At 43.4% G+C, this 24,216-nt stretch overlaps 1 protein-coding gene across 1 annotated transcript in view; it reads right to left on the bottom strand.

Moving 5' to 3' along the window:
* The window catches only part of FAT3 (FAT atypical cadherin 3), a 393,636-nt gene extending 374,561 nt beyond the window's left edge, over positions 1 to 19,075 (bottom strand). The window contains exon 1 of the mRNA XM_058825430.1: positions 18,995 to 19,075. The gene's annotated coding sequence lies outside the window, so the exon portion shown is untranslated. The remainder of the gene's footprint in view (positions 1 to 18,994) is intronic.
* Between the last annotated feature and the right edge of the window lie 5,141 nt (positions 19,076 to 24,216).

Here is a 24,216-nt window from a genome sequence, read left to right as displayed (position 1 = left end):
TATTTTCATTCAATGCTATCCCAAGTTCAAATTTAAGACGGTCACAATGGTTTTTCCAGCACAAGCAGAAATGAAGAATAATTTAAAAACAAACTACAAACCCAAAATGTTATTTCAGTTTTCCTCTCTCAAGTGTAGCACTGTAGAGTAAAAATGCCTGGATCATTTCCACAATGAAAATATGCAAATTAATTACCCTCTTATGTAGATTGATGCAAGTTATTTTGGTTGAGAACAATGCAAGTCACCCACAGTTTACAAAACAATATGTCAATAAAATGAGCTAGACCTGCTGAAAAAAGTATTTGTTGTAGCTATTTTTGCACATGCATAACCTTGAATTACCGTTTTTAGAAAAAAATTACCAGTTTCATGTTCTGATCAGCAACTAGGAAGTTGAAACTTGCTTTTCCTCACGCATTAATGAAGCTATTAATGTACCAGACAAAAATACATGTAAGAAGGTTATACAGAGCATATTACCACCCTTCATGATCCCAGCAAATGACAAGTGATAAAAATCAAAAAATTTACAGAAAAAGCTTTTTTATCATCAAGGAAAAAATGCTTCAAGGCATCCAGCATTACTCTCTCAGTGAGCTTTCTCATCCTCCAACCCCCCTGCATACCTGTGTAAACAAAATGTCACTCCAGATGAAGCCTCACTTTCCATTAGAGCTCTACAACACTTCATAGGACCTTCTGTAAGGGCCAGAGCTGCTTGGTGCTGCAGCCTGACCTGTGACACCAACACCCACCTACCCTGGTCAAGAATCAAGACACGATGCCACAATACCACAGCCATGCTGTGCAAGAGGGACTCAGCACAGGTGTGGGTAGAAAACAGGTTCAGGGCTGGAGATGATGAGACGGTGATGGTTAAAGACACTTCATGCAGTCTGAGGTGTGACTACAGCTATCCATAAGATGCCTCTGGTCAGACCTGCTCGTACATCACCCTCCCAGCAGGCCCAGCTCACGGCATGCCTCTCAAAGCCCTTACACAGCAATCCCACAAAAATTAAGGGCCTTGCCAGTTTGCTCTTTTTAAAATTTCGGCAAACTAAAATGAGTCATAAGTACCAGAAATCTTCAACTATGCAAATATATGCTGCAAGGAATCAAAACATTTACCCGACACCTGCTTGCTGGAGGATTTAACTCAGTCAACAAAATTTTCGGGCAACTCTCTGCTGAGTACCCAGCTTCCTGTCACCATCTCAGTTTCTGGGGATGAAGAATCTGGGATTCCTGTCAGAAAACTGTCTCCCACTCCTATCCCTTGTGTTAACTTTCAAGAGCAAGATGGGAGAAAACTGTGAAGTTTCACATTCCTCCGCAATCCAAGTTTCTGGAGAAAGCTCACTTCATCACCTCCTCCCTACTCTGAAAGCTCCTACTGAGCCAGAGGTATAAGAAATCTGATTTTATTCACTGCCCTGAACCTGCAGAGCCTACATTCCCACCTCCCTTGAGGACAGCTGCGGTGTCACTCGGTGCTGCTTGCTGCTCCCCAGAGTGACACCAGCTATGAAGGGCAGCTCGGGGACAATCCCCACCAGCCGCAAAGCTCCCAGCATCAGCTGCAGAACAGACCGTGGGTCCTGCTAACTCCACTCCACAGCTGCTGGGAGAAGTATTTCAGCTGCTGATCTGCATTACATGAAGCTGTTGCCCTAGAAACCTAAGTGAAATTACAAATTCAAGCTAAAAAAAAAAATAAAATTGTTTTTGCAAAAACTTCATACTTCTTGCTATACCTTTTCCCCTCCCCATATTTTCTGCAAAGGCCTAAAATCCAATAAATGCAAATAAAATCACAGAAACACATGAAGAAGCCTTCCAATTACAGACAGGGAGCAATTTCCAAGCACTAATATTACCTGCATCTTCTTGGACATCATATTGAGACTTGGCAAACCAAAACAGTTTTGCAATGGGGTTATATTACTCAGGTCCAATTAACAGTGGATGCAGAAGTGAAATGAGATAAACACTACTTTATGCGAGCAGTCTTACTGAGTCTGTGACATTACCAAAGATCAAAAGAAGCATCTTAAACAAGATATTTTCACTGCAAAATAAATAAATACATTTTAATGAGAAGGAAAATATTCTGCGTGTCAAGAATTAGCAACTTGAATGTGGAGCAAGACTCCCTGACTGCAGTGGAAAACAGACCTTAAAAACATCAGATTAACCAGAAGCCTGCAACAACAGCTCACCCTATCACTTCTTAAAGCTGAAAGTACAGAAGGAAATGTAAACTAATACATATTCTATTTCTGCAGGATACGTATTTTTCCCTACTCACCTCCATACAGACGGATATTACTTCTCCATAGGTGTATTATCTCTCTGTATTTCTATTTCCAGAAAGTAATAAAATAAAAATGTATTTATCTGAGGCCACCGTAGAAACAGGAAAAAAGTTCCAAAAGTCACCTCCCTGCCTCCTCAAAAACTTAGACCAGATATATCAAATTTAAGATGCTACAACAGAAAACCCAAACTAAAAAAAATCTGAAACAAACTAAAAATCTAAATCTAAATAACTAAACAAACAAAAAAACCTAAATAACTAAATAAACAAGAAATAAAGTAAATAAATCAATCAGAAAATCCAAATAAAGAAAATCCAACAGAAAATTTTAAAAGGTGGATGTGACCTGGTTTTTCATATCTTTTATAAAATAGGCAAAGAGAAAAACCTTCAATCTCTTAAAAAATTCTTGAAAAATTACTTTCAAAGATGACTGAATAGGATCACAAATTATGAGTTATACCTTTACTGTACAAAAAGCAAGGCAGAAAAAACCATCCAAAACATATTCCAGATTTCTTTTCAACCACTGACTTGCTAAAGCTACAAGAGGCAACATCATGCAACCATCACAGGAAGGAATACTCCAGCCTAACTGCAATCTGGACTTGCATTAGAAATAGCCATACTTCACCAAACCATATAATATTATGATTTTTATCTATTGGTTTGATGCCTCCTGAAGTGAAACACAGCTCTGGAGCTGTGCTATAAAACCAACGATATCACAGACCCCAGTTTCACATGCTTCGTTTTCATGAACATGCCAAGGACTTCTTCCTCTCAATGTTAGGCTTAGATTTTATAGCAAAGCTAAAAAGTTCTCTCAGACAGCTACATCTCATACTAGAGAATTTATTAGGGCAGTTTTTCACTTGTATTTGCACACTACCATGTGAAATCCATAGTTCTGCAGAAACATAATTCCATGCTTACAACAGGGAATACCCAATGTCGTGATGGAGGAGTGCCACACCTAAAGAAGCTCATGCCAGGTCAGATGAGAGATGTTTCCAGTTGGCTGGTAGTGGCAGCCTGAAGACAAAGCACCAGTGAAGAGGAATACTGGGGAGAGAGGGAAAAGGCACTTCCCTTTTATTATAAATTCATTGTGATATTTCCAAAGTCACTGAGACACAAAAATATCACACTCCAAAACACCAGGTCTACTTTGAGAGACAGCTGTGCAATTAGGCTGTCCTAAATTCCCTTGTAGGATGGGTTGCAGAGACAAGACCCTAGGGCAGAGATACACTTCGACCTCCCTCTGGAGACAAGAGAGCCACATCCATGTCTCTAATAATTTCTTTAATTAATATTTTTCATTAATGTATCTTAACCCTTCTATGTATTCGTTACTTTGAAAAAGACTGGACTTACCTTTTTGTCCCAGTCATTTGGCAGTTTTGCCTTTCATTACTCCTGCAACTGATTCCACCACACAGCTGTGCATTAAATAAAGAATAATTTCTTCTCAGAAACTCCCCAAATATAAACCTGTTATACACCAAGAAATTATTTTAATATCTCATATGCCTTTAGTACTGTATCACTAGTTTTACAAACCTCTAGAAGACTCCAGAAACTGTCTGTATAACTTCCTTAGCCTGCAAAGTAACAAGATGACTCAGTTAATTTATTTACATTTTCTTTAATTTGGCATGTTAGCCCTCAGAGACATTACTTTGTTGTCATCTTCACTAAAATTCTGCCTTGTTAGCGTCTAGAGAAATCAATGCCATGAAGCAGTTCATTTTTATAACTTCATCTTCTTTCAACCTAGAGCTTCATTAATGTGATAACTGAACAGGTACACAGCTCGCTGCCTCTCTACATGTAAAGTAAATTTATACAAAAATAAAAAGAGAAAAATTAGATGAGGAAACTTTTTACTTCTGTGCATGCACATGCTTATCTTTTATTAAAGCATCTCATTAAAGTTTCTGAAAGTTTTTTAAACTGTTTGGAGAATACCTAGCGGGTTTCAAGGTGCAATAACCATCTCTTATTCTTCTCCACCTTGTTGCCTAAACAATGGAAAAAATTTTGGAAGAGATGGAAAATGGGAGAACTACACTTTTGATTTTAAAAGTCTTCCTAAACAACTCTGTTTGGGTGAAAATTCTTTTTTGTCAAAGCCAAAGCAACCAAATAAACATAAGTAAAGATTCAGGGGTTCCAAAGCATTTCCAGAACAATGGCTCATTCATGATTTCTCACTATATTTTCCACTGAAGCAGCAGATTTGGCTTCCCAGGGTGCTGACAGGTCTATAGCTGCCCCTTTGTACCCACCAGCCAGCCCCAGAGCAGTCCTGGCTCACCAGTACCAGTGCATACCCCACCCATTGCTGTCACTGCACCAGCGACCCATCCCCAGTTCAGCTCTTCCATCTGCTTCAAGTTTAGATGGAAATACCATTATCTGAACCCCTCATTCAATAAACATCAGTCTGCATAAAGCCAGGTCTGAAACTTCCCTTCCTTAAAGAAATTAAAATAAGTAATGGTTAATACTGATAGACTTGATCCTGTTTTGTATTGACATGTCTATATTCTGACCCATGAATTAATGAATTACTCCTCCATCACCCCCAGGATGTTCCCAAAACATGCTAAGTTACATGGTCATAGCCTCTTTCCTACTCTACCTTATGTGATCCCCAGATATACCACAACAATCGCATCATCCTTTCAATAACTTCAAACCTCAAGAGCCAGAACTACAACCATAATCACATAACTAAATAATGAGGCTTCCCAGTGCAAAATGGAAGCAAGAGAGCATTCCCATTTTGCCTTGCCAAACTCCAGTCCTTTTTTCAGTGGCCTCCTCATTATGTGCAAAATAATTGGACTCCTATCCTCACGCTCATCGGGGAGCAGGAATAGTGTCGTCACTTGCTCATCACACAAATGGCCTTCTGAATCAGGGCACCACGGCTCCTGCACACCCCCTGTGACAGCAGCCCTGAGCAGGGGGTCCCACAGTCCCTCTGCCACCCACACCGTGGCATGGGACACAAAAAGAGACAGTGCCTCGCACCAAGGTCAGCAATCACATGTGCAACACAATAATCTTGCATGGCCTCAATTAATCTGCTTTTGTCCCTCCATCCATAAAACCCAAAGACAATGGGTTTGGCTATCCCTGCATGGGAATGCAGGGCTGACACAAGTTTTATCTTTATTTTTAACAACCAAAATAAAACATGTTTTCTACAATTCTGACTACTCTTTGCTTTATGCAACTAACCCCTGATTAAATTGCTATCTCATCTTCCTTACTGTGTGAGGACTGCAAGTCTGTTTAGGGTCCTTTTCCGCTCACTGACCTTTTTGGTAGCAAATAGACAGGCATTAATAGGATTTCCTCTCTCTTTTAATTTCTGCTATTGCCTTCTTCCTAATTGCTCTTTCCCAAATAGAGTTCCTGTAAGTTAAGCATGCTTACCTCTATCAAAAACTTTCATCCAGAATTTCCACAAAACAAAATGCCCAAATGCCCTCATGCTGTCAACAGCAGATATCTACAGAAAGTATTTTATCAATTTCTAATCATCCTGGATCTTCAAATCAAAAGAAGCCTAGTATTAACACAGTCTCTCTCTCTCTAAATATCTTTCTTTATTCTTTTCTCTCACCAACACAGTTCTCTAACAGATACTAGTGTGGTAACATTACTGCAGGTCACTAAACTCACCCAAGATGATAAGTGGAGAACTTTTCTCATCCAATTCAGCCAGCTAAAATTTATGAATCTAATCTAAATGAGTCAACTTCACTGCCATGGTAATCAGCATGAATCACCCACCCTGAGTTCCTGGCCAGATACATGGGAAGGAAGGAATGAAACCCACCTGGAAGCGCTTATCATTAACCATAGAGGGAGGCTGTGTTACTAAGCTGGGGTGACCTTTCATGCATAGAATTCCTTTATCTCTAGCTCTGCTGATGATAAGGAGGGCAGGGGACCTGTCTTCTTTGGTGGGGAGGGCATCAGTTCCCAGGACTCAGACAAACCACAGCTCATGGGTGATATTTGACTACTTCAATGTCTGAACCAGTTTTCTTTAGAAAAATACAACTTCAGTGCTGTTCTCAATAGTCTCTTATAGGAAAGGGAAAAGCAGGAGGGAAACCTGAAGTCAAATCAAAATCCACAGTACCCGAACCAACATGAGTGACTTTTTAAGCACTGCAGTGCTAGATGAAGCTTATGTGTCTTCTTCCTCCTGGGCAGAATTGCTGAGCATAGTCTGCTGCTCATCAAAAATCTGAGGACAGCTGGGTCCCAGATCTCACTCAACCTCTAGTACTTGTGAGGCCATGGAGCAAGTCAGTTCACCTGCCTCTGCCTTGATTCCTTAATTTCTAAAATGGGAGCAAGTCAGGATCTTGTCCTCACTCATGAAGCCTTTTGATATGTATCAGTGAAACAAACTACAGGTTTGTGGGCTGGAGCTGTGTCTCCAAAGCGCAGACACAAGCCTCCAGAAGGGGCTGGCTGGAATGACCAGTGAGACCATACCAGATAGCAGCAGCTCAGGGCTGCTTAGCAGCATTTTCACTTGTTATCAGTCATTCCTATCGAACTGTTCCATCATCTCCCTCCTTCTAAAGGTTCATCTTATGCAACACTAAATACCAAGATATAGCAGATATTTTCTGGGAACTCATTAAAGAAAGCAATGGCTACAACAAATCAGGATTCCTGTGTGGAGGTGGAGCACAGGTCTGTCCATTTAAATAGTCAGGGCCTGGTACTAACCCCTTCCCAGGAGACAGAGCTTTGGGACTTACTGCTAGGAATGAGACAAGCTAACATCAGCACTGAAACCTTGACCCTCAGAGATTCTGCAGGCTTGTACAATACAAGACAATGCAAGACCTGAAGGTAATATGTAATAACATTTCTCTCCAAACGAATTTGGGAAATATTCCCTAACATGTCAGAGTTTCAGGGTTTCCACTTCTCCCTCCAGTTTCTTTTTTCAGTGGAAAAAACACAGGCATGTGGGGCAAGGATGACAAAATGGTTTCCTTGGAGGGAATGTTGGTCTGTAGACTTATTTATTCATTCTGTAACCACTAAGTGACTATGTCAGGGCAGATTTCAAAGTCTGAGTACTATAAAAGATCCCAAACCTTTATATGTTCACAACACAGTCAGCAATGAAGTCTGCTCCAACTCAGGGTACACTCTCTCAAGAAGAAAAGAGTTACCATTTTGCAAATGGCAGCAAACCCCACATACACCTCATTCCTGTCTTTGTCCTACTGACCTAATTAAGAGCTAAAAAAGAATCAGTACAGGAAAGCAAGCTAGAAAAAAGGTTTTTCTTTTAAATTCACAGACTGATTGATACCTGCAAAATCCACAGTCTGGTGTGTTTTAACTTAATTGTGTGGTTTTGTTTGGCCTATGATAAAATAACATTACTGAGAATGAAGTGCTCCTGCTGGCAGTGGCAAAGATGAGATGAGTTCAGTCTGTAGCATTCCTGCATCTAGATCTCAAGAGCCACCTGATTCCTCCAGCATCACCTGGGGTTTACCTGCTGGAATAAGCAGGCTGAAGTACCTCCATTTGCAAGGGATGACATGCAACTCTGCACGATGGTTGGTTTAAAAGTCCTGCTCTGCAAACAGCAGGTGCTCAGCAAGCACTCTGCAAAGGGCTCTGCTCCCATCTCCACCCAACACATCAGCTTCAGCCTCGTGCTCATTGCCCAAAGAAAGGAAGGAAAGAGCAAACCAACCAGTGACATCTCCCTCAGGAAACACACCCAAAATTAATCCAACTTTGCCATTTCCACAGAATCTCACCCCTAGGACTTCCTAGCAGGTATATATGAAAAGACGATATAGTCAAAGACTTCATTTTTCCTTTGGATAGGAAACCTGGCACTGACTTTATTAAGGCATATTTGAGCAAATGCCATGCCACAGGCAGCTCTGGCTTCAGAAGGCTGTTTTGATAGACCCAGAGCTGAGTATTACAGCAGATAAAGCTATCCTAAAAATCCAGCCCTGAGCTGTCATTTCATTACACTCAGAACTCTATAACCAAGAAAGGTTTTCAATTACAACCCGGGCTTATATTTTTAAATATTTGTTATAGTTAGCCCTGGATATTTTGATGTGAAACTTGATCAACATGTTGATATATGCAGAGATTATTAAGTCATCCAGCCTCTACTGGCAAGGAAACAAATATTCACGAGAAGTCACTATTCCTTTTGTTTGAAATCCAAAGAATCAGATTCTAACCTCTGCTTCACTCTGGTGGATGGAAAATGACTCCAAAACCGCCAAGATGTACTTAACCAAGAGGACAGCAGAAACTAGGACTTCTGCTGACCTTCAGCAATAAACACAGTTCACTGTCAGTACAATAAAGACAGCCCACGCATAAAGTGCACCCTGAAGGTGGCCAACCCTATTAGGAACAGCCTTGAAGGGCAACATTATTTAAATCCAGTAAGGACATACCACAATAACAGCCACAATCCTCAACATACACACACACTGCGCAAGAACTCCCACTCCCCACAGGATAATGACCTACATAATTTCTGCTTAATGACTCCTATTAGAGCCAGTGCGTATCTCCATACAGCCCCTGAAGGGCATCTGTGAGGATGGCCGTGAGCACGGCATGCTCTGTGGCCACGACAAGCTCCCTGCCCAGCCTGCCTGCTGTGCAAGCCCCAGCTGCCCCGGAGCACCTGCCCTTGGGTTCATCAGCTCCGGAGAGGCTTCACCTCCTGCTGCAGTTTTGGTCCTGGTGGCACCATGTGAACAACCCTCAAGATGCAGGGTTGACATACCCGAGTGAGTAACAGCACTCCTACAGCTCCAGCAGCACATCCATCAGCAGAGAAATTACTTCTAATGTAAAAAGCTAAGCTCTCTTTTGCACTGGTACATGGAACTGCGGCTGGGCATGGTAGAAGAGCGCACAGGAGATAAAAAAGCAACAAAAGTGAGAAAGGCAAATTATATGCACAAAGGATCACTGCAGGATGCTTCAATTTCCCTCCTTTTGCCAAGACCGTCTTAATGTGGATGCGAGCCAGGCCAGTCCACACTGCAGGTGAATTCTTTGCAGGGCATACACTGCAAGCTGTGATAGACTGTTACATCTGCAGGAATCGTGGAATGCTAAATTCATCTTCAACTTGGGTTGAGGAGAAGTTGTGCATCACAGCAATTGGGAAGCCAAAAGAAAATCTCTTAGAAGAATCAGTGAGAAAAGTGATGTGAATTTCTTCAAAAAATGCATTTCTTTAGCTCATCTGCCTATCACAGCAATTCCTTAATTAAAGTTTCTGGGAACAGGTAGAAACACTGCTTTTATTATTACTAACATCTTCATTTTTATATACTAAACAACAAACCAGTACTGTAAGGGATGAAGCATTCCCAAAGTTACCAAATTTTGAGAAGTCAAATTTGATTCAATCTCAGCCAGATCCTCTGTACATCACTGTCTCTCAGAATCTATGTCCAGACACATCTTCCACTTGCATGTGGTTAGATAATGAAAAACTAAGTCTGAAAGCCCATTTCAGGTTTGTCAATCTAAGAACACCGAACAAAGACATCAGCCATGTTGATCTAGCCATGCTGAAAATCTCAGGTATTTAAGACAGTTAAAAAAAAAAAAAAAAAGCCAGTAAAAGGCTAATATAGCTGCAGTTCCCTATCCATCTTTCTCCTTAACCCCATTCTCCAGCCAGGTACCTAGCATAGTCCAGGACCCCAAAACTTCCATGTTCCTTTTCTGAGTCACCACCATCAGAAAACTGCATCCACCCAGTGTTCCTTTTCCCCACCCTTTACTCCTCCACATGCATTAACCCATGCCCAGACAGAGCAGTACATTCTACTCACAAAAGATTACCTTGCAATCTTTTCCCTTTCACTTTTTCCTTAGTCCTTCCATACACACAGTCTACACGTGAACAAGTCAGCTGTGGATCAGCTGATATTTGTTAATGCTCAAGAATCATTTCAGCTGTCACTAATCCACTGCAGAGAGAAACAGCTCTTGGAAGGGTGTTTCAGAATGCAGCTTCTCAAAACAGCTAAGGAAGCAGAGAGAAAGGAACAGAACTCTGCATCCTGCTGCTTTAACACGGAATGCAGGTCTTTTCCCTACTCCATGATAATCCATAGGGAACCACCTATGGTTCCAGCAGGGCCCTTAAGGCTCTCGCTGTCAGTGTGACCTGCTGGTTTCTTCCAGGGCAGAACTCAAGCGCACACTGTGCAAGCTCAGAGGAGCAGGGCCCAGCATGAGTCCAGCTACACCCCACCATGTCAATCCACCCAAAGACAAACCACAGCCAAACACAGATTGGCAAAGGACAATCCTCAAAGCCCCGAAAGCAGCATACACCATTTACTCCTGACCTCACGACATGGCTGCAAAAGCACACAGAAAATTTACTTAAAGTCCTAATGATCTGAATCACCATGGTTTTTACTCATGCAGTAAACCACACTAAAGGAGCCTTGTGGGCATCTTTAAATATTCCCTGCACCAAACGTGCTGGATAGAGAACCTCCCAAAGAGATGCTGCCATGCAAAGCTGAGGGAAGTGAGCCAGTGGCCTGCATGGCTCAGGGCTGGAAAAGCCTCATCCAATGCACGGCAGGCAAGGAAAAGCCTCATCCAATGCACCAAAGGTGATCCAAAGCTCACACATCATTTGGAGAGAACTGTGTTCACACATAGAAGGTCAACAGTAAGACTTTAAAACCAGTCTGCTCCCTGAAGACTCACAAAAATCTCAGAATTATTCAGCCCCCTGGGTCCAGGCAAGTGACAGAAGTGTCAAAAGGCTTCACCATCACAACGTCTCCAGCTATTCAGTATCTGACAACATGGAAGGCTTTGGCTACTGGAAAGCAACATTTGCCTTTTCACTCTGCTTGCATGCAGGCCCTAAATGAAAAATTCCAGCTTAAAATAACAATAGTAACAATTACTCCTGCTGTTCTACCCAGTCCTCTAGCTTCTCGGCTAGAGGATCACTTCCTTCTGGATAGGGCTTGTCAAACCCTAGACTTGTCTAGGTTTGGACTACTACAATATTATGAACACCCTCTACCAAGGGCAAAGCAGAAGCAACTTTTTTTTTTTTTTTTTTACAAAGTGCAAGGACAAAGAAAAAGGCTGTTCTTCTCTAAAAGAAACCAGCAATTATGCTTCCTTAAAAATCACAGCAGTGAATAGTGGTGTCTCAATTTTGACTAAAAAATATCACAGCAAACCTCTGGAAAAAATGTCTCTGTAAAAACTCAGCTCTGAGTTTATTGACTACCAGTGTATCCATCACTGCACTACAGCAAAAATCCATAAAGCTAGGTCATCCCAACACAAGCTGGCAATGCTACCTCACATGCAGTCACACCACAAAGATGCAGCCAGGCAACTAGTGACTTCACTCACCTGGACGGCAGCAAGAGCTGCCATTACCTAATTGCCACACAAAGGATGAATGAAAGAATGAATTCCAACATCAGCTTTCAAAAAGAACTCAAAAACCCAACCTGAACAACCAACCTAACCAAACCAAATTATATAACCACACATGCATATCTCAAAATTATTAACTGCTTATTTAAATAGGGACGCATGGATAGACAAGAAGCTCCTGGACAAACTCAAACACAAAAAGGAAGCTTCCAGAGGATGGCAGCAAGGACAGGCAGCCTGAAAAAAATACAGAGAGACTGTCTAAGCAGACAGGGAGCAGGTTAGGAAAGCCAGAGAACTAACAGAATTAATTCTGGCCAGGGATGTAAAGGGCAACAAGAAAAGATTCTATAGCTACAGCAATGAACATTTTCCAAGGGCATGTAGAGATAGAATAAGGGGTAATGTATTAAAACTGAAAGCAGTCAGGTTTAGATTAGATATTAGGAAGAAATTATTTACTGTGAGGGTGGTGAGGCACTGAAACAAGTTACCCAGCAAAATTGCAGCTACTTCATCCCTGGAAGTGTTCAAGGCCATTTTGGACAGGGCTTTGAGCAACAAGACCCAGTGGAACGTGTCCATCCCCATGGAAGGAGAGTTGGAACTACCTATCTTTAAGGTCCTTTCCAACCCAAACCATTGTAGGATTCCATGAAATGTGACGAGTCATCAAAAAAATTCACTCTGTAACAGAATACAAAGGCATCCTCTTAAGACTCTGGGTGCCATGATTTGTTTAGGCAATGTGGGACATAATCATGTTTCATATTAAGAAGATATTAGCGCTACACATCTGACAGCAAAACAGACATTTATAATGTCACTATATGCACTTACCAAGAAATACAACCTGCACAATCATGTAAAGTCCTCAGATGGTTTAAAGGCAAAAATCACCTATGTTCAATGTTATTTAGGAATATTAATAAGCTCCTTTATTTTTAGATTTAAAACATTAATAGCCGCTCTGAAGAGGGCTCACTTTTAACCTTTGACAACATTCAAGTGTCTGTAATTTTATCAGATTGTTTGGATTTTGATTGAGCTCAAGTCCTGAAGCTACAATTAAACTTGCAGCTACCTTCTCTCAATAGGCTTCCTGCAACAGCTGGAAGACTCTTTGAAGTCTGCAAAGACATGGAAGAAACATTATTTATGGCTGGATTGCACAGTGCAAGCAGAAACAAGTTGTGTTTCTGGTGCATTTCCAGTGCTGGTGACAGACTATTTCTCACCAGCACTACAGGAAGTCCTCAAAAAAGATTTCCTTCTACCCAGATGCTCTACAGGACCAAGCTAAGAAGCTGGAAATGCTGCAGGGCAGGATTTCAAGAGCTCAGAATGGCCCAAAAGCAACTCCTACTACAGTCAGCATTAAATCCCACCACCAGCTCCACTGCAGAGAGAAGTGGCCTAACTCAGCCTGTTGACGGCTACCTGCCTAGAAAGCCCAGAACATCTCAGGATGGTCTGCTAAAGTCATTTAAAAATTTAATTTTTTTTTTTAAATTAAGGATGTATTTTAAAAAAAGGGGAGAAATCAGCTTAGATAGTAGAAAAGGAAGGAGGATTTCCATCCAGAGAAGCCACCCCACGTACTGCCACATCTCTCAGAGCAGCTCTGCAGCCAAGGGACAGAGCTGTGCACTCTGCAGGAGCAGGGAGAAAGCACCAGTGAAGCCCTGCAGCAGGGGCTGCACTGTGGTGGCACATGTGTAATGACCAAGCCAACATGCACTGATGTCAAAGGAAGTTACATTCACATGCTGGAAGCCATACAATTAGTAGTGTCATCATCTAGGAGAAAGAAATTAAATATTGTTTTCTCCCAGGCAAAGCCACTGGTGCTTTTCATTTGTGTTAACTTGCTTTAAGTGCCTGCAGGGTCTATGCCTTTGATTTACTGTGGATGATGGGCAGTACAGGCATAGACATATTTCGGTGTAATTATTATGGTAACCAGGCTCATACACCAAGAACAGCAGCAAAATCAACAACAGCTCAATAAGATGATGGAGAATTTTCCAACACAAAACCCTACATCTCTCTACATCCCTGCAACCCTACTCAAGGTCTGTTCTTGATTCTTTCAAGAAAAAAAAAGAGTGAAATCAGCAAGTTTTCATATCAGTGGTAGCGCTGCTACTAATCCCATGCAACACCAATTTCACCCCTATATTTTGTAGTTTAGATTTTAGTCTAATCATACAATCATTTATGTTGGAAAATACCTCCAAGACCATCCAGTCCAACCACTAACCCAGCACCACCAAGTCCACCACTAAACCATGTCCCTAAATCTCCATCTTGACAGCCCTTTCAATGAGGAAATTTTTCCTAATATCCAATCTTAATATGCCCTGACAGAACTTGACACCATTTCCTCATGTCCTATGGCTTTCTACATTGCAGATGGACTTCCACTAGTTACACACTCCTTTCAAGCAGTCTTGAGAGTGATCAGATCCCCCCTGAGCCTCCTTTTCTCCAGGCTGAACATCCCCAGCTCCCTCAGCTGTTCCTCACCAGACTTGTGCTCCAGACCCTTCCCCAACTCCGTTGCCCTTCTCTGGACAAGCTCCAGCCCCTCAATGTCCATCTTGCAGTGAGGGGCCCAGAACTGGACACAGGATTGGAGCTGCGGCCTCACCAGTGCCCTGTACAGGGGACAGTCCCTGCCCTGCTCCTGCTGGCCACACCAGTGCTGATCCAGGCCAGGATGCCATCGGCCTTCTTGGCCGCCTGGGCACACTCTGGATCATGTTCAGCCACTGCTAACCAGCACTCCCAGATCCTTTTCCACTGGGAAGCTTTCAAGCCACTCCTCTCCTAGCCTGAAGCACTGCACAAGAAGTTAAGAAAAACAAGCAAGCTAAGAACAGCATCTCTCCTCTCACACTGCATCACTTGATCCATATTCTAGTCCACAAGTCCTGTCTCCAGCTCAGCCTTCAAGTTCAAGCACTGAAGAGAACACATTACTTAGGGCTTAGAAACACAGCAAAGATACAATGATGGTTATCATCAACTCTTTGATTTGCACTTATGTAAAAAAAAAAAAAAAAAAATCAAACCTCAAACCCAGAAGCTGGAGGTCTGTGCAGATCCCAGAGCAGAGGTTTGAACAACAGCCCAGCAGGGTTTGCTCAGATCCCTCTTCACAGCACTGCCATCTTTTGCTTCCTGACAGTACTAACAGTGCCCAAAACTTGCCTGCATTAATACACACATCCAGATGTTAACCACTAATATGACGTCAGGGTCTAACACAATGCCTTTTATGACATGTATAGTTTTTTATACTGGGACAAAATGAGGCCCATGCACTTACATAAAGTAAATAAGAATTAGTACTGTTTTGTTTTAGGTGCATAAATCCTCACAGCAAACAAGCTAAGAGACATTAACAAGGCATAATTTATAAATGTTCAACATATTCTCCTTATTTAAGTCTGTTAAAGTAAGGATGTACATGCAAGACAGGCTACTCAGCTTCACATTAATTTATACTTTCATTTCTTTCATCATCAAACAGGAGAAAAATACCCAAAAGTCTGGCATGAATGCAAGGTAGAAGAATGTACTGTAAAAGAAAACTGTCTACACTGGAACTGAAGACACTACAGTGTTTCCACTAAAAAAAAAAAAAAAAATTAAAAAATCACACAGATTCAAATACCTCAATCCCAGTCAACATTTTTGGTATATATTAAAAAACTGTCTTCTATTCCACTGGATATAATAAACTGAAGCAACACATTCTTGTTGTGATGATCAGTTTTATTACATGGTCATGACCTGGACTAGCTCTCAATCAGCACTGATTAAATACATATTCTGATTTTTTGTACCAAATACCTTTCAAGTTGTGGAAAAAAGTGGCAAACACTTCCCATTTGTCAATGTCATGTAACATAAAAATTTATCTAGATGCTGGATATATGAAGTGTCTCTGAGAATAACTCACTAGATCACATACATACAGAAAACTCAGTCAGCGTGCACAGGCTAAGTAGGGATGAATTAATGAATGTACTGTTGCTTCACATATTGAATGTCTGTCACTAAACCAATAATTTGCAAATGCAGAAGCAGGGACTGGGAGATGCACTGGCTGCAGGCATTGACAGATCCCTCCTCTGCAGTTTCAAGAAGCTAATTGTGCTCAGTTCAGAGTTCTTGATCCATGTTCCTGGGAATGACTCAGGACACAAGCAGCAAGACAGACAGCATGTGTCCACGTTTGGGGTTTTGTTTCCACTCCTATCTGCCCTGATTTCCTGTCCAAGAATGCTGTGCTCATGAAAGGCACAGCATGACATCCTAAGAGACTTCTGTCTTCTCTGCCTCACAGACTCAGTCTGGGCAGCAACAGAAAAGCAAAAGCTTCCCCAGAGAACACACCAGGATTACCAACAAGAAGGGAGAACAACTTCTGGATTGAAGTTTTGGCCCATTGTCATCTATGGCAAAACTCCCACTGAAGTCAGCACAGCCAGGATTTCACCTCTGTCGCAGCAATTTTGAGTCCCTGCCCATTCTGCCTTGGAACTTCCAGCCGGCACAATTAGGGTCTGAACAGTGCCAAGAGCTTTTGTATTATGTACTGCAGGCAGAAGTCATGAAACCCTTCACACAAGCAAGCAAATACTCATCAAACAGTTAGGAAATTTCAGACACTCCTGAACTGTAGGGGATTCAGACCTGTATGCAGAGGCATGATGTTTCACACTGGCACATCATTCTAAAACAAACCTTATCCTAACCAACTTTCTGTCCTTCACAAAAACTTGCCTGTAAATACAAGCTGTATGACTGCAGTTGGCATCTGTCTAAGGACATTTTAGAACTCAGCACAGAAATATATCTGTAGTGGAACAGCACCTACAAACTGCTCCTAACAAGCAATGGCTAAACACCCTAACTGCCTCCTAATTGTTCATTTCACTGTATTTGACAGAATCCATCAACCAGAGTACATCAGGTCACAGTAGTGCAACATGGTAGGAGCCAGGACAACATAACCTGCCTGAACAGAAGTCTCTCATGTGAGAAACAGAGCAAGCCAGCAATTTAGGGAAACTTTGGGGGGAAGGCAGGTTTTACCCCATCCCTGTCCAGCACACAGGATAATACAACACAGAAACACAGCACACAGGTCAGGAACCAGCTTACATGCTGTCGGCACGCGGGTATGGAGCACAGTCATTACAATGCCAACAGATGCTTTGTTAAGAATCAAGCTTAAAAATAAACAGGAACAAAACTAAGTAAAACTATGGTTTACTGCATCAAGACAAGCACAGCCAACCTGCTGATTTTCTACAACACTAGCACCACCAAAGGATCAGACAGAGGGATATCTACATTTTGCAGTCCTGCAGTACATTGTCTCCTGTCTGGCTCTCTCAATAAGACTCTAGTGTTTTTTGGAACACAACGATCACACCTGTAAGCTCTTTCTCAGTAACACTCTGCAACAGCAAGCTATATCCGAGAGAACACTCCTTCTCTCCTTGCACCCACCACCAAGTTCTCTCCAAGCAACAAAAGGAAATTTTTGTTAACTTGAAGGAGCAGCCCTCTGAATGCCACCAGGAAGAGATAGACAAGTACTAGCCAGGCTATTCTGCCTTGTTCTGCTTTGCTTTCATCCTCCCACAACTGCTCCAGACCAGGAATGAATCCTTAGTGAAAGCAGAGCACCCAGGGAGCAAGCAGAATGATGCATCAACTCTCCTCTGCATTCCTCATAGTTTATCCTCTCCTGATTTTTAATTCCTTTGCTGAAGACTCAAACCAAATTTCATAAAGCATTTGCTGAATGAGAGACAAGCTATAACACCTGTGCCTGTGGAGAGGACTTTTTCTTCCTTTCTATTGGAGAGAAGTTGGTTAAGAACACACAAACCCTGATCCAAAGATACACCTCTCCAAACTGTCTGACAGCACTGCAAAGGGAAAGCAGACGGGTATGAACAGAAGCATTCATTTCCTCGAATCCCTTCCTTTTAACCAAACTTGATGCTTTAGTGCCTCTGCCAGGATGCCAGTGCTGACTTTCCTTTATGTCCCATGTATTTGTATTTATTTTAATTGAATCTGGGACTAAGGACACTCGGCAACGCTTAATCCTCTCGACAACAAAGCAAGGGCACTAAGCCACCATGAAAAATAGTAATAAAAAAAAAAATTTAAAAAGGTAAAAGACACCCACTGATGCATTCCTTGGGGCACTGCGGCTCTCTTTTCCTCCTGCAAATAATCCAGCGGGATTCAAAAAGTGGGTAGGAGAGGCTGGAATACTTCTTTTAATAGCAGAAGTTAGAGCTGGGAGCAGCACGTTTAACCCATCGCCAGCCGGAGCAGGCTCCCTTCCCAGGGGTGCACACCCCAGCCCTTGCACACACACACACGGTGTGAGTTTCGGGGCGCGCAGGGGCTGGGAACCCGCAGCGAGCAGCCCCAGTAAAGCCCGGCAGGGACGAGGGGACACGGCTGCAGCCCCCGCTGTCCCGGACAGAGCGCTCCCCCAGCTCCGGAGGCTGCCAACGGGGAGGGCAAAGCGAGCCCTCCCTCCTAAAACACTGAGGGGAAAAAATAGATGGACAGAGAGATAGCTAGACAGACAGACAGACAGACAGAACAGGCAGGTCCTCCGGTAACACCCGTCTCTCCCCAGCCCAAGCAGCTGCAGCCAGTCCCCAGGCTCAGCCAAGAGCAACTGCAGCTGAAGAGCAGCGACAGACACGCACACCCCCTCGCCCTAACTGCCACAAGTTTAAAATAAAAAAAAAAAAACCGTAATCACCAAAACAACTACAAAATAAAAGCACTTAAAAGGCGGCGAGGAAATTCTTAAAACACGAAAAGCCAGCTCTTGCCTGCTCGCGAGCTAAACCCCGGCGCGAAGCGGGAAGCGCTCCCGGGGCAGCCGCCCACCGCTGCACCTTGCGGGCAGAGCGGGAGCGGGACCGGCCGCTGTCAGGGAGCGGCGCGGGGATGGCAGCGGGACCCGGCACAGCGCAGGGACGCTGTCGCGGTGGAGCCCCCAAGCCAGAAGTTTCCCCGAGTCGCGGCCGAAGCCCCCGAGCCCCCGCGCACCGCCGAGTTTGCCCGGCGGAAAGTTTCTCCGCCATCGCCTCCGCGCCCCTCCCCGAGCCCCAGGCGGGTACGCACCGGCCGGCTCAGCTCCGGGCGCTGCCCCGCGGCCTCCCGCGCTGGGTCTCCATGCCGCCCCGGGCGCCGCCGGGCTGTGGCGAGAGGCAGGGAAGGAGAGGAGTGGGGCTCTCCCCGGCCGGCGCCGCGCCGAGCTCAGCGCAGCCCAGCGCAGCCTGCCGGGAGCGCGGCCCGCGCCCGCCTCCCGCCCGCGGGGAGGGACCGCGCCGCCGCCGCCCGCCCGGGCCCAGCCCGGCCCCGCCCGCCGCGGGGCTCCCACCGCCCGCAGCCGGCCCACGGGAGGTCGAGGAGGCGCTCGTGGAATGTCTGCCCTCCAGGGGACTCGCCCAAGGTCATCCGCTCCGGGCAGGGCGCCGCGCCGCCCCGTGTCCTCCGCTGCCCCCGGGGGTCCCCGCTCCTCTCCTGCCGCCGGACGGGCAGTGCCGGCTCTGCGCTCACCGGCGGCCGCCCCGGCACCTGCGCCCCGAGCCCTGCCGGAGCCGCGGGGCGGGCGGCGGGAGCCTGGTCCCCGCCTGGGTAGCGCCAGCCCGGTACCCCCCGACACGGATCCCCGGGTGGCGCTGGCTGAGCACGGGGACACGCTTCGGGGTGGCAGCCCGATCGCAACCTGCCTGTGAGCGCAGTCGGGTGGCTGAGCCCGAGGTCTGCAAGCACCTGTGACTGCTGCGAAAGCTACACCTGTCCAAAGAGCTTTCCTGTAGCTTTAGTAGGGAGGAAATATATTTAGTGCCTTCTGCGCTTGTGAGTTGATATCCAAGTTCTCACTCTGCCTGTTTTAATAGGATGTTGTGATGAGGCACCTGTTTGATCATCTGTTCAGTTTGTTTCTTTCACTAGCAGTAGAGCCCGGGCCCCTGCCTGATCAGGTATCTTATTCAAGAGAAAAAGAGAGGGATCACTGTAACATCTTTTTACTTTTTGGTTGTTTTTTTTTTTTTTTTTTTAATAATGTCTACCTTCAGCTGTTCCTTGTTCTGCAAGGGCTCTGAAATGCTGCTGCTTTTGTCTGCTTTCTAGTCTGCTGCTCTCTCACTTTGTCCATGCCTCCCACTGGGCTGCAGGTCACAACTGCTAAAGCCAGGTACAGGTAAGAAGGTCCCTGTGAGGACCGGCAGCCGGTTCCATAAAACACTCGTGCCCCGGGCAATTTGCTGCTGTAATTTAGAGTGAAGGTGAAAAAACAAGTAAGCAAACCAACCAGCAGCTCCACACTAATCACAGGGACCAGGGTAATAACCACAAAGCAGGAGAGCAGGGGCTACACTGTGGAAAAGGAGAAGGAAAATAAATACAAAAACTGCTTGTAAAATTTAGCAGCTGAAATAAAAAGTTCTACAGTGGAAGCATGTAGGAAAACCCAGCTTTGTCTGAAATCTACAATAGAATTTTATGCCCACCACCTGGTTACACTGGTCATGGAAGGTGATCTTGATGCATTAAAAAGCTGTTTAGAAGTCACAAGTTCAGAACCTCACTGTGCCACTCACTAAATGAACACAGCAAGGAGATGTCCTATTCCAAAAGGCCCATAATCCACATCAACAAGACAAATTTAGAGTGGGAGGAAAGTGTATTATGCTGCAGATGGCACTGAGAAAGAAACCGATTTGCTCAAGGTCATGCAGGAAGTCTGTGTCAGAGCCAAGAACTAAACACAACTCTCCTGAAACCCAGACTAAAAATAGTGTTTGATAATTGCACATAAACTCCAGAAAACACACATTACACAGATAATCATCTTTTGACCAGTATTTTGGAGTTATTGGGCTCCATTTCATTATAATTTTCAACTGCACTGATAACTGAATGGTCACTTTCTAAATTTAAACCACATTATTTGAAAGTCCTCTACACAGAAATTCATACTGTGAAACAAAAGGCACTAACAGATAGCATCTGGGCCAGCACAGATGCTTGCTGAGTGTGTCTGCTTTTGCTACCCCATTCCTCAAACGGAACCAGAGCATGTCCAAATCTTAGTCCTGGGAGGGGAGATGATCCTGCTCCTCACTGTGTTTTCCTGAGGCTCTAAAGGGGCTGTATATTCCTTACCTACAGTTTCCCTGGTAGCAGCACCCTGGATTTATTCCTATATTCCACTGTCCCCTGTCTGGCCACATTAGAATGTGCCCTGGCATGCAGCTTTGGTGTGCTCTTATGTCAAACCTGTCTCATGTCTCAGAACGTGCCTACAGTGTGTTCTCTTCCTATTCCAGCTCCCTCTTACAGGTTTTTCTAGCCAATGCAGAAATGTATCTTGCAATGCAAAACCCACACCAGCAGAAAACATCATGTGGCACCCTTCAGGCACCTTTAGTTGTCACTTTAGGAAAGTTATTTACACATATATTTAGTGGATTTTACAATGTATAAATGCTAATGAGTTTTAGTAGAAGCTGTTTTCCTAATTAATCAATCCTACCAGCATGGTAATGATTTCTGTTGTTCTTCTGGAGCTTTCTCCAGCAGGGAGGGAGCTCTGTTGATTAACAAGACCATTTTGCATGTATATAACATTTTTGTTCGTCTATAACAATCTCATTATCTTTTTTTTTTTTTTTCCTCAAGGAGGTGATCACTTCTCAAATTATGCTTAAGGAATAACTGGGGCAGAAGGAATCATATTGTCTCCCATGTCACCATTTTATAGGTGTGTATCTGTCAGGTTCAGTAAAATTTAGACTATTGTGAAAGGTGATTCAGAGCAGGTGGAATGAATTCTTTACTCTGAGGGCAGTGAGGCACTGGTACAGTTGCCCAGAGAAGTTTTGGATGTGCCTGAAAGTGTTCAGGGACAGGTTGGATGAGGCTCTCTCTGTGTTCTGGTGGAAGGTGCCTGTGGCAGTGCCACTGGAACCAGATGGTCTTCAAGGGTCCTTTCTAATCAAAGCATTCTATGACATGATATTGGAAAGGTAGTGACATGATTAGTCACGAGAACTGGGGGCTCAGTGGGGACCTGCTCACTGTCTACAGCTACCTGAAAGGAGAGTGTGGTGAGGGGGAACCTGGTCTCTTTTATCATGAGAGGACTAGAGGAAATGGCCTTAGGCTGAAACAGGGGAGATTCAGATTAGATATTAGAAAAAAACTTTTTACTGAAAGGGTGCCCAGGGAGGTGGTGGAGTTTAAAAGTCATCTGGATCTGGCACTGGGTGGTAGTTTAGTGGTACAGGGGTTGCACTGGTAATGCTGGTTAGACAATTGGACTCGATGGCCTTAAAAGTCTCTTGCAACTCTGAAAATTTTATGATTCCATAATTCTATGTCTGATTAATAATGTCAGCATGCTCTACAGGTAGAGACGATGAAACAGCTTTTAGATTCTCATATCCTGAGAAGCAGGAATTTCTCTTCATTTTCCTGCTAAGACAATCGGATTCAAGAAGATGTGAGTAAACCACTGCGACAACAGAGTATTTCGCATTCTCTTAACTCAGTAAATTGCATTGAAATTTTCATAAATAATTCAGATAGTATAAATAAATATAAATCCAAGCAAAAAGGAAAGGTTTTCCCAAAGATTCAAGGTTCAGGAGACAGGAAGGCAAGTTTTAGACCTGATGTTAACTGAACCAGTAGCTATTGAAGCTTAATCTCAGCATAATATCCTAAATTATGAAACATCGACATTTCACTTTGAATTAATGCACAGGGCTATTTATAAACTGGTTTAGAGACAGTTGCTTGGGCAAACTAATACATTTTTTCCATCACCAGGCCAAATGTTAACAACACTGCTATTTTTAAAAGTATCAAACTATTTGCATATTGGAAGTGTTTTAATACAATCTGTCCCCCAAGGCTGCTATGTGAGTTACTTTGGAAAGGTAATCAGTCATAATTCACTGGCTCCTTAATCCATAATCTAGCTTGATTCAGTATACTACCAGTGATTTTCAGTGTGAGAGATGGCTTGTTTTCATGGAGTTGCTTTCTGTTTGAGAGCCACAGGCCACCAATGTAGGAAGAGGCATTCAATGGGCTACAATTGCCTTCCTGGGCTTGCTACCAATAAAAGGTCTGGATAGTAGATAGTAGTGGAAGAATGAGGCATGAGCACAAAGCAAAAATATTCCATATTCTTGCCTGAATTTTGAACTTTGATGGTGACTACATAGCAAGACACCATTATTGCTCATATGTATTGACAATGCTTTTATCTTTTTTCCCCCCTTTTTTGAAGGGTGAAAAGTATAATACTGAAATTACTTTTTGTGAAACTGTTTTTTACAGAACGGTGTTTTAGTTGTAATTTCTGTGAAGTATTGTTCAAGAAAGAGCTTTAGTACTGGATGATTAGACTTACAAACAGTTCTTAAATACTTCACTAAACTGGGGTTTAAAATAATTATAACAATTACTTGAAATGTCATCCAAATTATACAAAAATCACTTGTTACCTTTTGCAAATTTCCATGAGCTTCACTATGAATCTTGTTCATTATGAAGAAGATAATATAGTATCTCATGCTCAGAGCCTCTCCTTTATCTTACAGAGAAAATCTCCTGATTCAGAAGTGCCTCAAGACTGATGTGAGCGAATCACATCAGTGAGTCCAATATCCCATACATGGATTTCTCTCTATCTGATTCCCTATAGAGAGGCAGCCTCCTGGTCATACCAAAGACTTCACTACAAATTTCTTGTGGCTTTTTTGTCTCTTCTCACTTTTCCTGACCGTGAATGGCACTAGCACAGTGTTGGGAAAGTTAACAAGTAGTGACAGCGCTCATAGACTTCTCTAGAAACATGATGTGGCAGCACAAGACAGCTTGATGGTGACGACACCAGAAATTTGCTTCAAGGCCATTCTTCAAATTTCCTCAAGAAGTAACATTCCTACACAAAGCTTATTCAAGGGCATTGCAGGAGGGTCAGCAACAGAGGGTTTGCAGGAATAATTAAGGGGATAGGTGCAGCACAAAGCTTATCACTAGCTTATGGTGCCATTCATCCAGAAAGATCTGTTAATGCAAGAAAAACTGGATCAGGGTTTTGCCAGATATCTCCATCTCTTTTAGAGGCTGCAATGGGATCACACATCAAAAGATCCATTTTGACAGTGCATATTGAAGTATTGCCTTGTATTATGCCGGATTATGCCTTGCAGCACAAAGTTATTAGCATTTCTAGCAGCTGAATGTCAGAGGTTTGACTTAAACTCACAGAGTGAGATCATCCTATGTAGCAGGGAAACTTTCAATCTGGTGTGTCTGAT

Source organism: Ammospiza caudacuta, chromosome 2 (assembly GCF_027887145.1).
Source record: "Ammospiza caudacuta isolate bAmmCau1 chromosome 2, bAmmCau1.pri, whole genome shotgun sequence".
Classification (NCBI taxonomy): domain Eukaryota; kingdom Metazoa; phylum Chordata; class Aves; order Passeriformes; family Passerellidae; genus Ammospiza; species Ammospiza caudacuta.
Note: the sequence above shows the minus strand (reverse complement) of the source record. Positions and strands in the feature narration are given on the sequence as shown.